Here is a 7,142-nt window from a genome sequence, read left to right on the forward strand (position 1 = left end):
CGAGCTCCTGCTCCGGGCCCTTTCCTCGGGCACGGGGCCGCTGTGCCGCCACGGAAACCTCGGCTGCCACCTTTGTGAATCGCCTTAACGCTCTGGGTCAGGTCACCAACCCGAGCAGAGCCGAGGGCGTTTATATAGAGCGGCCGAGGTCTTCCAGGTCAATCCCTCCATGATCTTTCAATTCCACCGAAAGCACAAGCCGTGGTTCTGCAAAACTCCCGAGGTTGCAAAAAGTGGTGTTTCCCAGAAAACGACAGTCCTGCCCCAAGTTTCCCCCCTGGCTCTTGAGGTCTGTGGAAACACTGGCATGGTGGGCTGGGTGTCAGTGTGCCAAGGACGAGCCCCTGCTATCTTTGCTGAGCCTCTTTCCAAGCAGGGCTGGTTCCACAGCAGCAGCTGCAGGAGGAGATGGGAGCACTGAACAGCCGAGGAAGGACGGGTAGTGAGTGATGAGTAAAGACAGAAGAAATCGGTTCCACCACTCCTAGCTGCACGAACACAAGCCTTGCAGGGCAGACGTTTTTGCACCATGCTTTCCCAGTTTCTCACTGGTAACTAAGCCAAGCTAACAGCTCCCACCAGTGAAGAGCAAACTTCAACACAAGGCAAGAAACAGCACAGGCAGGAGGGATGTCTGTGGGCTGCACAAGGGCTGTGCCTGAGAGTGGGCTGCAGAGTGAGGGTGAAGACAGCCTGAACCAAGTTAACCAGTGGCTGAATATAAGGCAAAAATACCTAAACATCAAACCTATTTAAGTGGCTTATGGCAGGATACAGTCCTACTGTAGCAGGAGGCAAGCATAACCATGTCTTGCGCTTTAAATCTTCAGTGATCTGCACTCACAACCCACAGAGGTTTTTTCCCTTCTGCCAATGCCCATAACAGTAAAATCATGCTGACAGAGTCACCTCCCAGTACTTGATAGCTGCATGTAATCCACTCACTCTATCCAGCCCCCTCATCCCCATACAGGTAATTTAACCCTTGCTGGCACCTCCGCCAACAACTTTAACTGCAATTTGCACAGACGAAGACTTTCGATGACTTTTTGCTACACCACACAAGTTCCCGAACAATACAGCGAGAAACAGCCATACTCCAAGGACAGAGTTAAGGTTGTGCAGTTATCACATGTAGGAAGTGTCATTTTCCCATTGCATCTGCTGTTTTCCAAACATTTTTGCTCTTTTAGATTATAGCAGTAACGTTTGCTTCAGGAATCTGTGTGGGAACCGTGGCTCAGAAGTGCTCATGGGGTCTGGTAAGCACAGAGTCCTGTTGTGCAATCACTACCAGAACTTCATGGCAATGATGCTTATGGGTACAGCAAGAACGCTGTTTTTGGGAACAAGGTCAGCGGAGAAACTGAGAAGAAGCACAGAAAGGCAGAAAGTGCTGAAATTTTGGCTTGGGGGGAGATCCAGGCACAGTCTGACTCCTATTTTCTGCCACATCTCCTTCTCAGCTCCCCGTTGCTGCATTCAGCAGAACAGCCACCACAGGCACAGAGTAAGTTATTGTAGAAACATTAGGGAGCTACAGCTCGTTTTAGAAAGAGATTTTTCTCCTCAAAAAAGTTTCAGAGTTATTGTTTTCTTTCCAAAATCTTACTACATCCTTTATTATCAATTCCCCTGGAGACCTTCCTTCCTCAGCAAATAAAGCCTTCAAAGTCACTTGGCAACCTAAGTATGGTGGGACTTAATGTGATCACGTACATGCAATGGAAGGTGATCATTCCCAGTTTGTTAAACACACTTCAAAACTGCAGCTGGGTGTCTTTGCCTTCATGGACGGCTCCTGGAGGACTGCAGTGGTGGGCTCACACATTGATCCAGGTGGAGCTTTTGGGATGCTGTGTTCTGCATGCAGCACTTCCCTGCTGAGCCCTCCAGCCACCGACTCACCAAGACAGTAACCATGAGCAGAAATCAGGGCTGTAAATACAGTCAAACTGAATGACAAATGCCTCGGTGTGGTATTTCTTTCACACTGTGGTGTTAGCACGGTGAGCTGTTCTGCTGGCCTCAAAATTCACCGAGGTGGCATGGGCAGTATACCCCACTGAGAATTTAGGGATTTTTAGGTGGAGGTAGCCTTGGACAAGTCATTTAGTACTTCTTTTCATTAACTCCACATGTCTGGATTTGAAAAGTGAGCCAATTTCTAGGCTCACACCTGCATCTGTGGCACACGTTTTCAAACCAGACTCATTCCAACTAAATATTTTGGACTCCACAATGCTGTTCAGCTGGTGGTAAATCCCCCTGAAGAAATTCCCACCCTTGCCTCCAGAAGATGCCACTTTCTCATCCGTGCCAACTGTGTGCAACTCCTTGCTTGAGAGCACTCTCAACTGCAAGAGGATCCTGTTAACACCTCTCTCCTTCCCCCACCACGTGTATTTTAAATGACAAAAGGCTTCTAAAGAGACACTGTTTGCAGATGCTTCCAGACTGTGACAAGAGACATGGTGATGGGACAGGCATGCTCACAACAGCAGGGAGAACAGGGCACAAACCTCTCAGGCCAGCCTAGCTGCCACAACCTATGCTGGGAGCTTATGCGCAAACGGCTTTTTTGGCTTTGGCTGTACATGAGTACGTCCTTCATGCCAAGTATGGAGAAGGTGGGATGAAATGGATGGAGCGCTGTTACCCTTCTGTACCATCTCAGAATCTCATCTCTCTCGCCCAAACCATCCCTTGCCCTTGAAGCATCACAGCTGCTCCTGCTTCCTTGCTTCATCCCTGAAAACAGGAGACAGTCCAAACTGACATTCCGTACCCTCCACAGAGCTGCTGCTCAAGGGTGCTCAGAGGCACACTCCAAGCAAAGCACCCTGTTAGTAGCCTCTTCAGCACAGTGAGACCTCTGAAACCTGGCATGCCAAGAGCACAGAGGTAATTCCCTGTGCCCAGACCATCGGTATAAATGAATTGAAAAGCAAACTGGGATGCTACAAATGCAGCCAAAGTCAGTATTTGTGCATAAAATTCAATGCCAAGTATAAATATTAACTTGAGTTCCTCAGCCCCTTTGGTCACTGTGGTAAAATATGCATTTTTGTAATTCTGCATCAGATGTGCGTAACTTCTCAGAAGTGACTGCTGCCCTGAACAGCCCAGAGTGTAACCGCTAGTAAATGACTTTTCTGTGGATTTAATAAGGAGTTTCTTACATAGGAGTTGGAATTGGGCTCAGGACACAGGTCTCTCTATTAGTTTAGCCAGAGCTAAAAGGATCAGAAATGATGCTGCTGCTCTCTGGGGCAGGGAAGTTGTGTATCACCACACAATTAGCACCTTTTAGTTGAAGTGGGTGGCAAGGGAAATTAGCAATTGAGGATAGAAATGGTGAACCAACTACACTAAAGCACCTAAAAGCCAGCATTCATTTCACTGTGTCCTGAAGGGAATTAAATGTGTTTGGCCTTCCCAGGAGGAAGAGAAATATCAAGAAGTGGAAGAAAAAGGAGCTGTGTGAAAGCCAGTGGACTTCATGCAAAGTAGTATAATGCTTGCCACACTATAAGCGCATCCTTGGCAATGGAAACAGGAGCCTATATACTCGGAAACCTGAAAGTCTTCACCACAGAACAAAACACCAAACCAGAAAACATGCATTGGCCAGAGACACTGGTGGCCAACTGCATCATCTCTTGCTCTTAAAGCACAGCATTAACTGCCATGGGCTTCAGATGCTGCTGCCAGAGAGGAGTCAGGGAGAAACTACTCCTGGAAGTCTCACTTAGCACTTGATAGCATCTTTGAAAATGCAGCCCTGGCTTTGTTTGTAAGCTTTTGGGACAAGCATTGTGCTAGGGATTGTGTAAACACAACTGGCTGATGGATGGCCCTGGTGCTCCACAGAGATTTATGCATGCTTCGGCAGAATGTACTGAATTAGCAAGCTTCTCAGATTAATACAGGGGCACTGAGAGACTTTACTGATAACCATGGGAGAGAAAGATAAGGAAGAGTTACCACACAGTGTTCCATTTTCCAGACATCAATAAAGACTCAGATGTGAGATACTTTTAGCTGTGCTGGGAGCACAGACATGGTGAAGGTGGCAAGGGATGAAGCAAGGAGAACCGTGAAGCTGGAAGATCACTGGTAGAGCTTCTCAAAAAATAGCCTTGGGATGAACATTACTTGGTATTTTCCTTAGTGACCACATTAGGAAAAGAAGGGATTGTTCTCATAACCTGAAGATGAGAAGCAGAATGTCACATTGGAAGAAGATAATAACTTTGAAAGAGAGCAAAATGGAAATAGGATGAAATACAATTTAGGCAGCTGGGTGCCTGTAATAAAGCTTTCTGACTCAGAGCAGAAGCTCATTGGCATGGCACACACGAGGGAGAAGACCTGTCTCAGGTATTTGCGTACCGCTATTGTGACTTTGCTCCTGAAAAGGTCAGTGTTAAGGGTATCAGAAAAAGTACCAACGAATAGAGACAGGGAAGCATATGATGACACTGAACAGTGTACAGGTGAGATCTTGTTGGAGCTATCATTCTCCAGACAATTCTCCAGTTGAAAACAAAAATTGCATTCAAGCTGGGAGAAGCATGGAGAAGAGATTCTAGATGGTCAGGGGAATTGAAAGCCTATTTTATGAGAGAAGTCTCTGCAAACTCAACTTGTTAAGCCTAGGGAAACAAAGACTGGGAGGAGATGTGACCACTCTGGAAAATACAGTGGGGAAAGGAAGCAGCACACTACAGCAATAAAGGAGCTAGTAGACAAGAATGAAGGGCACAAGTGATCCATGCTGGACATGTAGGCTGGAAACCAGACATCTGTTTCTGACCTTCAGAGGAGCAAAGAGCAGAAACAGCTTTGCAATGGGAGGAGCAAAGGCACTCGATGTAAAGACAGACCTTGATCACTTATGGACAGAATCACACAGCAGAGTGGCTCACACGATCCCTCCCAGCCCTATGATCCTTCTGAGGGAAGACCCCATTGCTGTCATCAGAATCCTGGCTCTCCCTCCTCACCCACACCAACTAATCTCATCTGACTTGTTTCCAGGTTTTGTGCCTAGAAATGGGTTTCTCAAACACCCAGGGGTTTCTGATTTACTTCTAAATTTGGTATATGATTTTTTTTTCCTCCCAGAAAACTTAAAACTTCCTCTATTCAGCAAAATAAGGGTATTTTTTAAAACTTTTTTTTTTAAATATAATCTATTTATAGGTAGTCTTTCATGGGTTCTTTGGAAAGTATAGTTTCAGAACTGAATTAACAGGTGATCAAATGCCGACTATCAGGAACTTCAAACAGCAAGCCAAAAACTTTCTATCAGGAACAGCCTGCTGAAGAACAACGCAGTAGAAAAAGGATGTGAAAGATGAGGAGCAGTATGCAAGCAATAACCAGTGCCAAGAATCTCCAGGGTCTGCAAACCCTTAAAATGCCAGACAGACAGGAAGAGAAAACAGCCTGAAAAGGTAGAGAGGCATAAAAAAACTCTGTGTGCAACAGCCTGAAATATAAAACTCAGATGAGTAGCAAAGAAAGCCAACAAAAACTAGAGGCTCTAGCTAAGCATCCTGCATGCTCTATTCTACAGATAGCAAAGGCTGTGCAATTTAAATCTGTAATCCCTTCCCAAGCAAAGAGGCTTTTGCAATAGCGCAATCTGGATGTCACCAGCATATGAATAGGCATCTTGGGACTGCTCTGGAGAACAGAGGTCAAAGTTTAGTGATGTATGTAGTTGTCTCCCTAATGGGTCTTATTGATTATTATCCATAGAAACAAGCAACATCTCCAAATCTGCCTCCCCTTTTGTGCTAGATGCTGGCAACCAAGAAAAAGCAGGATCTTGATCTTCCAGCTCCAGGCAGATTGTAGAACATTGAAGCAACAAGGAAAGACACAAAGTAGCCGAACAGAGTAATGAAACACAGCAAGTGGAAAGCGATAAACAGATCTGTGTAACATCTGCATAGTGATAATACGTGGGAGTACAGTGTTAAAAAAATAATATCTAATAAAATAAATTCAAAAAGAATAGGATAACATAAGGGGGGAGAAGAGGAAGTCAACATTGCAATTCAACCACCCAAGTAAATTATGCATTGTGGAGGGGCTGAAAAGCCTCAGTACAGATAAAGCCACGCTTGTCCAACTGCAGGTATTCCAACAAGGTGTCTTAAATACTGCAGTGAAAATCATTATGGCTGTGATACAAAATGGTGGTAATAGGTTGGTATCTTCACAGCACAATCACAGTTCTGTTGTGCCAACTTCAACAGGAGAGCAAAAATAGAAAAAGCACCAGAAGGAATGGACCTAAAGTACCGATACTATTTTTTCCCATTCTAGTGTGCACTTCTGTGGCAGCCAGCCAGGTCATGAGAGCAGAGCCACCTCAGGTAGGGCACTGGGAACACCCTTGAGCGAAGCCTAAGCTAGTAAATAAGGAAGGGTAAGGATGATTATTAGACCTCTTCAAACTTCCTGAGTTTTCAAGATAGAGTCAGAAGGAGCAGGCTTACTCTCGAGACTTTGGTACTTCCACTTCTGGCTGCTGCTAGAAACTGGATGCAGAAAAAACCCACAACCAACCAAAAAAATCCCAAACAATCCTGTTCACAACATTTTAGAATCTCAGAAGTCATCTCATTTGGGTTCAGGGTTAGGAACTGTCTCCTGTCAGGAAACCATTGGGGCTGCCCCTACTGAGGATGTGCTGCTTGAGATCTGACTGCTCTGCCTATCCTCATCCTCACCCATCTCACAGCTCACAGGCTGAAAAGGGGCAGAGGATGCTGGCAGTGCTGCTGGGGTCCCCTGCTCAGCAACAGCCACTTCCCACTGGTGCCAGATGCCAGTTCCTGGGCTGTTCCTTGCACATCCACTGTGTTATGCAGAAATACAGGACATAGAGGAGCATCCCAGCAAGAGCTCTGTGCACACACTCCTGCTGCCTTGTAGCAAATGCTCCATACAGGGCAGGGCAAGGCTTGCTGCCTAAAGGGAGGACCACATAGCTGACTCCTGCTCCTGGCTTTGTGGGATGTGCAGTTTGCTGGTACAGGTTATATAAACCTAGTTACCTACCCACACATCCTCACACTGAAAAAGACGGGTCTGCACACCTGAAAAGGAAGAAAAGCGTATCA

Source organism: Neopsephotus bourkii, unplaced genomic scaffold (assembly GCF_033783945.1).
Source record: "Neopsephotus bourkii isolate Nb327-2 ecotype Australia unplaced genomic scaffold, CSIRO-AGI_Nbou_v1 NB_1080, whole genome shotgun sequence".
NCBI lineage: Eukaryota > Metazoa > Chordata > Aves > Psittaciformes > Psittacidae > Neopsephotus > Neopsephotus bourkii.